The following is an 11,253-nucleotide window of genomic DNA, read 5'->3' on the forward strand; positions in this document are numbered from 1 at the left end:
TATCCATGGCATGTTAGGAAATAAATTATCCTGAAGGCGAGGCCTTTTTCCTGCATTCGCCCAGCATGGCATAGATAGCGGATGTAGATAGCTAGAAAGAAATTCTCTAGCGATCTTAGCAGTCTGTTTTAGGGAAAACAAATAACAGAAGCAGCAGAGTGTATTTAAATTAAATTTAATGTTGCTCTTGACAAGAAGAGCCATGCCTAGATGTAGATGGTGTCATTTTTCCCCCCTTAGCACTTTATTGAAAATGTCAATTAGTTAATCTGTCTGAACTTGTCTGGGATCAGCCATTGTCCAGAGTTGGCAGTTCTCTTAGGCTTGACTTAGCTCTCATTTTTGTGTTTTCAAACTTGGATGTCTATGTAATTCAGTGTGATGCCACCGAGAACACACTTTTCTGTTTAGGTTCTCTGAGCCAGTGCCAAGATTGATAGGACCTCTAGAGAGAGATAGCTATTTAATCTCCAGACCGCCCTGTCTGCCCCTCCATTTTTCATTTGACTGTGAGATGAAAAGGAAAGTACATCAATATTATTTTTTGATCCCATACTTCTACCATTTATACTTAAAGAGTAGTTCATTTACCTGATTGTCCCTTCTGTTGAATAGGCAGAATGTAGTACTGTGTTTGGAGTTTGAAAAACCCTGTTTTCTGGCCTTGGGTCTGCCAACATAACAGAGCCAATTTATTTATTATGCCACCAGTTTCTTTCCTTTTTCCTTGCTTTTTCCAGAATAGAAATACTTTCTTTTACCTGTCTTGAAAATTAATGAGACAATTTGCTTGAATTACTTTGTTCTCCTGAAAGGTGAACTCTGAATTTGAAAGGAGTTGAAAACAGTTAAGGTTATTTGTTTTTCTAAGAATAGTTGTGACTCCATAAATAACAGCTACATTTCTTTAGAGAAAAAAGAAGAATATAAAGCTAGTGTTCAACCTTTTATCTGTAAAAAGATAGGGAATCTAATAGGCAAAGTGAGAGAACTTCTCCAATTTGGGGTCAGCAGGTGGCATGATGGTTAAGGTGCTGGATTCCCACATGGCCGACTGCAGTTTGAGTCCCAAGCCTGGCAACTGGAAAAATCATATGGGTGCATGGGTGTGTGTGCCCTAAATCCCAAGAGGAAAATGGAGAAGGGATGTTGATGTGGCCATTCTCACTGGGTTGGTGGCGGTGACTTATCACTTTCCCTCTCTCTATCTCTGTCTGATGAGCGCATGTGCCCTGTGGTAAAAACCTAAAAAAAGAAAAAAAAAAAAGAATTCCAAGTTCACATAGCATGTAAAATAGTCAAGGTACGAATGTATGAATGTCACCCCCCCTTTTTTTTTGCATAGTTAAATGTTATTTTTTAATCATAAAAACCTGTATTCACATATTTAATATGTTAAAAAACCTTCTATATGCAACTACAGCTTTTATTCATCAAAATAAAATAATTTGCACTAAAAACCCCCCATCCTTCTATGGTGAAATGTCTTATTAGATGTTTTCAGTGTTGCATAGTGCATGTGATATATTTTATATTTATAGTTAAATTGGTATAACTTTTACCCTTTCAAAAGTTTATTTATTTCATGAGTGAGAAAGGGAGGGAGGGAGGGAGGAGGAGCAAGGGGGGAAGAAGGAGTCTTGATGCTGTGATTCATCTACAGCTTCAGACAGTACTGATCAGCATGTTCAAAGAGGTCTCCAGATGAAAATCCAAAACATTGCCATGTAGGTCAGACTTGCAGAGAACTGTGGTACTGCTATACCATCATCCCTTGTCAATTTTTACATGTGAAATACTTTTTCTCATAGTTGAATAGTTCTAGCTGTTCATTTTCTTTGAGTTGGATAGAGAGTAATTATTCATTCAATAATCATTGGAGGGTAGGGTGGTGGATAATAATAGAATATAAACTAAATCCAGTTCATTCTAAACTTTCTATGAGTGCAATTCTACGATACTATTTGGTCTTAAACACATGCTTAACGATACACTTACATCCAGGCATAAATCTTGCTGTTAACAGCATTGTGAATTCAACTCCAATTTACTCTCTTGCCTCAGTTGTTTTGTTTTCCCCTAAAATAAATGGCTAACTTGATTACACAGTTTCTCTCTAGCTATCTAAAGCCCTATGTATTTGTTTCTCATTGCTGCTGTAACAAATTACCATGAACTGAGAGCCTTGAAACAACACAGCCTTATTATATTACAGTTCCAAAGGTTGCTGGGCTAAAATCAAGGACTCCATTCCTTTCTGGAGACTCTAGGGGAGAATCCATTTCCTTGCCCTTCCTAGCTTCTAAAGACCATATGCCTTTGCTGGTCTCCTTCTTCCTCCATCTTCACTGCCAGCAGTGGTGAGTCAAGTCCTCACTTTTCTTCACTGGACCTATGCTGCTTTCTTCTTCCACTTTATTTTTTTTTAAGGTTTTTGCCATAGGGCATGTGTACTTCCCGGAGAGAGATGGAGAGAGACAGAGAGAAGGAAAGTGAGAAATCACTCCCTAGGGGAGATGGCCATGCCACAATCCCTTCTTTTCTATTCTCCTCTCAGGATTTTGGGTATGTGCATACACATATCCAGCATGATTTTCAAGCTGCCAGGTCTGGAACTTGAACTCTGGTCAGCCATGTGGGAGTCTAGGACATTTACCACATCACCTGCTGACCCTTTTTCTACTTTTAAGGACCCTTGTGAGGACATTGAGCCTTGAGTAGTCCATTATAATCTCCCCATCTCTCAAACCTTAACTTAATCACATCTACAAGTCCCAGGGGTTAGGAAGTGGATACCTTTGGTGGGAGGGCATTATTCTGCCTACCTCACTTAATGTCCATGTCAACTATACCATACTGTGTGCTTCCTTTAATGGGTATTAAGATAATGGCTCAGGACCAGCAGATGATGTAATGGTTACATCGCTGGACTCTTACATGTTTGACTGCAGTTCGAGTCCTGGACCCAGCGGCTTAAAACTCACTCCCGGTGTGTGTGTGTGCATGCCCAAATCCCAACAGGAGAATGGAGGAGGGATTGTGGCATGGTGATTTCTCACTTTCTGTCTCTCTGTCTCTCTCATGAGTGCACGTGCCTTATAGCAAAATTCTCTCTTAAAAAAAGATAATGACTCTTTTTTTCAATGAAACTAATTTAAAAATATCTGTTACAAAACAAAAATTAATAAAAATATTTATCACTAACCCTTATTTCAGTGCCCTTCTATGCAAAAGAATTTCTGTCTATAATAGATGATTGTTTAATATTTATATAAGAAGAATTTTAAAAAGTTTTTAGAAAAATGGTATTAAAATACAAATTTAGGGCCAGCAGGTGGTATGTTGGTTAATGCAGCTGAATCCCACATAACCAACTGTGCAGTTTGAATCCTGAGCCTGGAGGCTTGAAAAACACATTGGATGCCTGTGTGGGATCCAACTCTTAAGAGGAGAATGGAAGAGAAGGAATTGTGATATGGTCATATCCCCAGGGGGTTGCTTTCTATCTTACTTTCCCTCAGTCTCTCTCTAGTGAGTGCATGTGCCCTATAAAAAATTTTGGTATCTATGCATGGTTTTTATCATCATGCACATTTTCCACAAACTTTTTGAAGACTCCTAAAATAGATGAAAAATATAGAAATCTTGGAAATGCAGAAAAGAAAATCATACATTATTCTATCCACTCTTAACAAAACCCAGTTATGTTGGCACATTTCTATTCAATCATTTTTTCATGCATGTTTTAAATATAGTCATCAGAGTGTATGTGCAATTTTGTATCTTTTTTGTGCAGTGTGATACTGCTAATACTTTCTGAATTGTTAGCAGTCTTCCTAATAAGCATTTAGTGAAAAAAGATTTCTTCTTATAAACTCAGTCCATGTTTATAGTAGAAACTTTAGAAAATACAGAAAACTATAAAAAACAAAAATGAATCCCATCAATCAAGTTTAACTACTATTCACAATTTCATATATGTCATTCATTCATTTTTCTTTCCTGTTTTTTCCTACTATAATATTAGACTCATATAAACCATTTTTAAAAATTACTTATTTCTTCAGCAAGAGAGAGTAGCACCCCCAAGAGGGTCTTCATGTCACCTTTTAACTCCAGCTTCAGCCAGCCAGGATCATGGGTCCATGTACTCCTGGCATATACAGGGGTATCTCAGGATACAAACTTGGGACCCTACCATGTGGCCTTAGCATCTTGAAGCATTGAGTTACTGCTGACTGAAGTTGGCCTTTAAGTATATTTTGTTTCTTACTTTTTCTCTTGGTAATAATTCAATGTTAACATTAACTCATTTAACATTTTTGCATGTAAAAATAGAACTGTATGACTCAACAATCCCACCACTAGATATATATCCAAAGGAAAGTAAATTGGTATTTCATAAAGATCTGCACCCCCACTATTTATTGCAGCACTGCTTATAGCGGCCAAGATACAGAAGCCAACTAAGTGTCAATCTACTGACAAATGATAAAGAAAATGTTGTATACATATGTGTGCACACACACAGTGAAATATTATCCGCTCATTAAAAAGGATGAAATACTGTCATTTGACATTAAATGAGTGAACCCAAAAGACATTATGTTCTTAATAGATGAAATAAGCCAGGCACAGAAAGAGAAACATCACATAATTCTCCCTCATTATTGGCAGTTGAAAAAAAAATGGCTTCATAGACGTAGAGGGATAAAGAATGGCTGCTAGGGGCTGAGAAGGATAGGGATAGGTTAGAAGGATGTTGGTTGGTGGAAATAAAAATGTGAATAGACAGGAGGAACAGTTTCTAGTGTTATAAAATATAGTGGAGAGAAATAGATAGCAACAACTTGCTGTGTATCTCTAAGTAACTAAAATGAATTCTGAATGTTCCCAGCACAAGTAATGACAAATGGTTGAGAGGGTGGTAGGCTAATTATCCTAAGTGAATCATTATACATTCTATTCTTGCACTATAAAATCACATGGTAGACCCACAAATATGTACAATTATATTATGTTAATAAGAATTTTTAATTAAATGATTTGATATGAAAAAAGACCCCCACAACTCACACATAATCCAATCAACCAGGAATACTGTTACAGTTATCCTTTTGGTCTCTCTATAAAATATATGTGTGGATATAATTATTTGTCCTAAGATGGGCTTATATTATACATACTATTTTGTGTTTGCATTTTTTCACTGAATGTATCTTTCTGTATCCGCAGTTATTCTTCAGCATTACTGTGTAATGTTAGATGAGATGCACTTATGGTTAACACACTGTTTGGAAAATAACAAGCACTCACAATTTGTTTGCTCTTTTAATTGTTGTCATTAGCCTCATTATAAGTATTATTTTATTGTATGCATGTACCAAACTTTATGTTAGCATTTTCCTGTTTGTAAAACCGTTTTTGAAACATTGTCTAATTCAGAGAAAAATTGCAACACAAGTACACAGAACATTTCTTCTTGTACCATTTTAGAGTAAGTTGCTGATACAAAGCCCATCAGCCTCAAATTCTCTAGTGTATAATTCCTCTTAATGAGAACATTGTCCTACATAACCTCAATTCAACCATCAACTTCAGGAAATTTACATTAATACATTAGTACATTGTAATCAAAGCCCATTCAGATTTTTCCCATTATCACCAAAATGTTCTTGATAGGAAAAAGTTCCAGTTCAGAATCATGCTTTGCATTTAATTGTAACTTCTCTTTAGTTTCTTCTGTCTGGAACAAAGCCACAATCTTTCTTTTGGTTCATGACCTTGACACTTTTAAAGACTACAAGTCAGTTATTTTGTAGCATGCCCCTCAGTTTACATTAGTCTTAATGCTTTTGCTTCTTTGGTAAGAATTGCAGATAAATGTACTCTTATTATTCTCATTAGGTAGCACTTGTTTGTCCCAAAGAAACTTGATAACTTCATTTAGGCAGTATCTTTCAGGCTTCTACACTACAAAGCTACCTTTTCTTCTCCTTTTAATTTAATGGTATTTTTGGGAAGGAGGGTGTTAGTTTCAGATGATATAAATAACATTCCTCATCAAACTTTCAACATTTCCATTTATTACATCAGCATGGAGCCTTATTTTCTATTTTATTGAGAGTTGTAACCTATTATTTATTTTGATGACAAATAGTCCCATATTTAGACAATAGGGACCCCTTCCAAGTTACTTTCTGTGTCCTTTTGACGTCTCCATCATTCTTTCTTACACTCCTAGTTCATCTTATACTTTCCCTGTGCTTCCTTCCATTTCAGTTCATTTTGTACTTTCTTTGCTTTAGTTCTTGAATCAGCCGTCCTAGTTCCTTTTAGTGAAGAATATCATGTAGAAACCAAATTTGTGTGCTAAGAGTGCTCATTGCTACTGGGGTGTTGCTGCTCCCAGATGCATGCAGTGGATAGAACTAGGAAATAGAAGTATGTATGCATGTATGTGTGTGCGTATCTATACATATGCATGTATATTCTATAGTTCCATGTCTTTTTGTTTTTGTTTTGGCTATACAGAGTGTGTGCTCACTGAAGAGAGAGAGAGAAAGCACCTTCTAGGAGTTATGGCCATGCTGCAGTCTCTTCTCCATTTAAGTTACCCCTGGGGGTTGTGGGGCACACATTCATGCAAGCCTGGCCTGTTTCCTAAGCTGCCATGTCTGGGACTTGAACTGTGCAGTTTGCCATGTGTAATCTAGCCTTCTTAAGTTCCATGCCACCTGTTATCCCCTCCCCCCATATCTTTATATATTGGAAACAATAAGTTCCCACCAATACTTCAAAATCCAATCCAATATTAGTGGGTTCCATCTTGTTTTTCCCTTTCCATGATCTCACCCTTTAGTCACTAATATTAAGAAATATTTCTCCCATTATTTGTTAAATCTACCCATATGTAGCTATTGCCCTGTTGATGGACTCTTGGCCTCCTCCACTTCAAATACCTTCCCCACAGTACTTGACTTCCAGTGATCCTGGCTGTGGCTGCTGCATTCCTTCATGAATATCCTCCTCATTTTGTTTGACTTTCATCTCCCGTATCAGGCCACCATTGATGCACTGATGTCTTCCTGCAGTGACTCTGTTCTTATCCTTTCAATCCACAAAATGCCTCCACTGTGCCCTCACCTGGCATGCATGTACATGTGAAAGAGAGCATGAGAGAGAGAACAAGAGAGAGAGGTGAACACTCTCTACAGGGCCTGGTCATTCCCCAGTTCCCTTCCTCCATTCCTCTGGCCTATCGGGTCCCGGGCGCTTATGCATGTGTTCAGTGTTTTAGGGTGACTGGACTGGGAATTTTGAACCAGGGTCAGTTTCCCTGTGGGATCTGGCCTCTTTCGAGTGGTGCATTACTGCTGCACCACAGAGCTGACCTATTCATGGGACTATTGTCTGTTACTTTGAGTATTTTTGTTCGGATGACTATTGGGGTATTGGAAAATCATGACACATTTTTGCGTAGAAAAATACATCATGACTTTCCGGTGACCTAATATTAATACATCTACTGCTTTACAGGCACTCCTCACTTAACAACTAAGTTCCATTCCCATCACTAGGTTGTTAAGCAAAATGGGAGAGATCAAAGGAGAAGTATATCTTATGGTGTCATAGAACCATAGGCTATGCATTTTTCAGTAGATATCATATGACACCAAATTTGAATAAAGTAATTTTTTTAGAAAGATTTTTGCTATAGGGCATGTGTGCTTGCCAGAGAGAGACAGATAGAAAGCCAGAAATCACCCCCTCCCCAGGGGGGATGCCACACTGCAATCCCTTCTCCTCCATTGACCTCTCTGGATTTTGGGTATGCATGCACACACATCCAGCATGAGTTTCAAGAAGCTGAATCTGGAACTCAAATCACAGTCAGCCATATGGGAGTCTAGCAAAGTAACCATTACACCATCCGCTGGTCCCAAGAATAAAGTAATTCTTTCCATACAAAAAGCATACATTAGATAAGCACCAGAAAGTGACAAGACACAGAACAATGCAATAATATAAATCCAGCATAATCATTTTTATTTATTCTAGATATTATTGTACTTTGGGGGCACAGTAAAATACAAATTTATAAATGAAATATGTAGTCCTGCATTATTGTGATTGCTTCATGTAGTGAAAACCAACTGACTACAGGAATGATACAAAGACTGAGAAAGGGGATTCCCAAGACGCCAACAGACTGAAAAAGGGGATTCCCCACTCTACAGAGCTGATCATGAGTCAGAGTGGTTGTTAAACAAGTAGGTGGTTAAGCGAGGAGTGGTTGGATAGCTGGTTTTGTTTTTACATAGTTGTATTAAGGAGTTATAAAATGATGCAGCTGGGAATAAGATGGTTTTTCTGATAATTATGGTATAATTTGTAGGCTCATTACTGCTTTCTTGCAATAATCACTTTCGAATGGAGGCGACTAGAAAATATATTGCATAGCAACCTATTTCTGGTTACACAGGGTTTGAAACATGAGTTCAAAACGTTTACTTTCCTTAGCAGGGCATAGAAAGCACTTCATATTGGGCTTCCATGCTACCTTTCTAGCTCATTTCTACCACTTCCCATTTTGCATCCCCATGCCATTATCCTACTACATTATTTGTCCTTTTCCAAATATGCTGCATTCTTTTGCATTTCTGTGATAGTGTTATAGTACCCAGAAGGTAGAAAAAACATATACTGAGAGCGCTAACCAGGTGCGAGTACCAAACAATGAATGGGGGGAAATGATATTTCATGTTCAATAGATTTGTCATCATCAAAGGAATTAGGTCTTTGATGGGCTTTATACACTACTATACAGTTTAGAACTTTATATTTTGAAATACATGTGAGGGAGCCCCCATCCATAGCCCTTTCTGTATTAAAGCCTCTAATGGTTTACTTATTCAGATTCTCTTCTATGGCTTTGGATTGGCTGGATCTTAGTACCCTGAACTCTGCCTACAACAGAATTAGACGGTATCCCATCACAGTATTTTATTACACATATATCATAACACTTAGTACAGTGTGTTTGTTATAATTTTTTTAATAGACACTTCATGGTCTAGTCAGGAGAGACTATTAAAAAAAATTATAAGTCTGAGGACAGTGACATGTTCCTATCTAGTCATCCATTTGCATCTGACCCAGTGATGTATGCAAAGCAGAGATTCATGAAATGTTGTCAAACCTGAATAATTTATTGTCTTGTTTATAGATGCAGATGATTGTCCTTATAGGAGAGATTAAATTATTTCTTTTAAACTGTAGAACACGTGATTTATTAGGATGTGCTAGGACAGAACTTGACATGTCTAAGTAGTCTATTTTGTTAATATATCAAACTGTTCAGAGCATAGGTGGTGTTCAGAAATATGCAATCTGAAAATTCCATAAGACCCTTATGCCATAAGATGGTTTACTGGTGGCTTTTCCTTCCAGCTTGCCGAGTGTTCTAACAATCAAGATACATCTTTGGATTTTCTAGATTTATTCCTATATATTTATGTCCATACAGTTGTGTTAGTTCTTTAAAAACCAAAGAACTTTTTTAGTTAGATTTGGACCAGAGTTGCAAGCACCTTTCAATTTGTTCACTAAAGGTAATTCATGAAGGAAAATAATTAAAAATTCTGTTGGTAATGTAGATTCCACATGACCACTGGCTCTTTTGCTGCTTAAATATCATCTACTATGGCCTGCAGAAGCCATACAATGACTTAACTCATTCCAGTGCTGTAATGATAGTTCTTCTCCACACAACGAAAGGGTTCTAAAGATCATCTTTTGAGCGTGGAGCTACCTGAGTAGAATACTTTCCAACAGCAGTGGTTCCCACATGCCAGTTAGGACATGGAAGGTGATTTGTTATGGAAATTGTTATAGGTCTACAGTTAGCATCAACTTAGTGATTTTTTTTTTCATTCCAGAAAGTTAACTTACTGATTTATTTTGAAAATTGGCCTTCATACTTTTGGTCAGTTAAAACACCTTATATCATTTATCTCTCCCTCTTTTTTTTTTTTTTTTTTTTTTTTTGCCATAGGGTGGATGCACTCACTGGAGATAGACAGATAGAGGGAAGGTGAGAAATCACCCTCTAGGGAGGTTGGCCACACCACAGTCTCTTCCTCTGCATTCTCTTCTCAGGATATTGGGCACACATGCACACATGCCTGGTATGAGTTTCAAGCTACCAGGTCTACGACTTGAACCACGGTTGGCCATGTGGAAGTCCAGAATCTTAATCACCACACCATCTGTTGGACCCCCTTCTATCCTTTCTTTAATCAAACAATGGTGATCAGTGACTGTGAATCTGTATTGTTATGATCTGAAACCCTTGAGATGAGATATATTTCAGAATTTTGGGTCCTTTGGGTTTTAGAGAGGTTTTAAAAAGTCCATCATGTATCCTATATTGCACAACCCAGCAGGAACTGAGGTGGCACCCACAATCAATTACAGTAGTATTTCTGCAGTGAAACATAAGAATATTTACACTGAGAAAAAGCCTGAGAATGGCTTTACATTAGTTTGGGTCGGGCTTTACTGCCAGTATCAGTTTGGGTCATACTTTATTGCCAGACAGTTTCAGGTCAGTTCAGATTTTGCTGCCAAATGAATTGTAGGCATAAAAAAAGAGACACTTGATTTCTAAATGATTAGATTTTGAAATTGTGAATAAAGGGTTGGTTTTAATTAAATTAAATTTATTTATTTATTTTGAGAGATTTTTGCTATAGGGCATGTGTACTTGCTAGAGGGTGTGTGTGCTTGCTAGAGCAAGAGAGATGGAGAGAGAGAAAGTGGGAAATCACCTGCAAGGAAGGATGGCCATGCCACAATCTCTTCTCCATTCTTCGGATTTTGGACTTGCACACACATGCGCCCAGCGTGAGTTTCAAGTCTCTGGGTCCGGGACTTAAACTGCAATTGGCCGTATGAGAGTCCAGTGCCTTAACCACTAATCCATCTGTTGGCTCCAGAGAGTTGCTTTTTTTTTTTGTTCCAAGGGGATGCTTTTAAAAATGTTTTTGCTTTGGAAAAAAAGTTGGCTACTCTACATAGGACCCAAAGACGTTTTTGAATTTTCATTAGTCCACAAATCCAAAAGCATGGGAAACACTCCCTTGAAAGCTATTGTGAGTGAATATAAAATCTTTCTTTCTTTTCTTTTCTTTTCTTTTCTTTTCTTTTCTTTTCTTTTCTTTTCTTTTCTTTTCTTTTCTCTTTTCTTTT

The 11,253-nt window shown here is 37.4% G+C and overlaps 1 protein-coding gene across 3 annotated transcripts in view; it reads left to right on the top strand.

Moving 5' to 3' along the window:
* Nucleotides 1–11,253, top strand: part of KLHL13 (kelch like family member 13) — a 137,024-nt gene that overhangs the window by 16,762 nt on the left and 109,009 nt on the right. The window lies entirely within an intron of this gene.

This window comes from Tupaia chinensis, unplaced genomic scaffold (genome assembly GCF_000334495.1).
Source record: "Tupaia chinensis unplaced genomic scaffold, TupChi_1.0 Scaffold145659_1, whole genome shotgun sequence".
Classification (NCBI taxonomy): Eukaryota; Metazoa; Chordata; class Mammalia; order Scandentia; family Tupaiidae; genus Tupaia; species Tupaia belangeri.